A 597-nucleotide genomic window follows, 5' to 3' on the forward strand; every position below is an offset into this window, starting at 1 on the left:
ATAGCTCTATACTAGACACTATGGGGTGAAGATCATTGTGGGTATTATGGAGGGTAGCAAAATTCTATCTATGACATCACACAAATGTCAACCAAAAGAAACTTTGTGTGGCTATAACAGTATCAGGCACAGTAGACTCTACTATAGTGATAAAGGAGGCAATTTCATAATGTTAAAAGGTCAGGTAAATGGGCAGTATAACCTTCATGCTTTTGCTTAAAACATGATGGTAGGCATGAATCAACAGATAAAGAGAACACATTGTACTTAGAGCCTTATAATTAAAAATAAATCCAGTTAGGGTTATTTTGTAAACAAAATGTAGGAGGGATCTTAGGAAAAAAATTATCTTAACACTAGACAGAGGAAAAGATAACTCATATGCAAGGAACCAACAGTAGACTATAAAACAACATTAACTGAAATAAAAGATAGTAATATAATATCCTCAAAATTCTGTAATACTTATCAATAAATAATCAAGAACCCAGCAAAACTAATTTTAAAAAAGAAAAAATATATTTTGGATGAACGAAATTAGAGACAACCACTTAAGTATTCCCACTAAATGAATTTTAAGGATATACTTCAGTAATA

The sequence above is a fragment of the Macaca nemestrina genome, chromosome 14 (genome assembly GCF_043159975.1).
Source record: "Macaca nemestrina isolate mMacNem1 chromosome 14, mMacNem.hap1, whole genome shotgun sequence".
Classification (NCBI taxonomy): domain Eukaryota; kingdom Metazoa; phylum Chordata; class Mammalia; order Primates; family Cercopithecidae; genus Macaca; species Macaca nemestrina.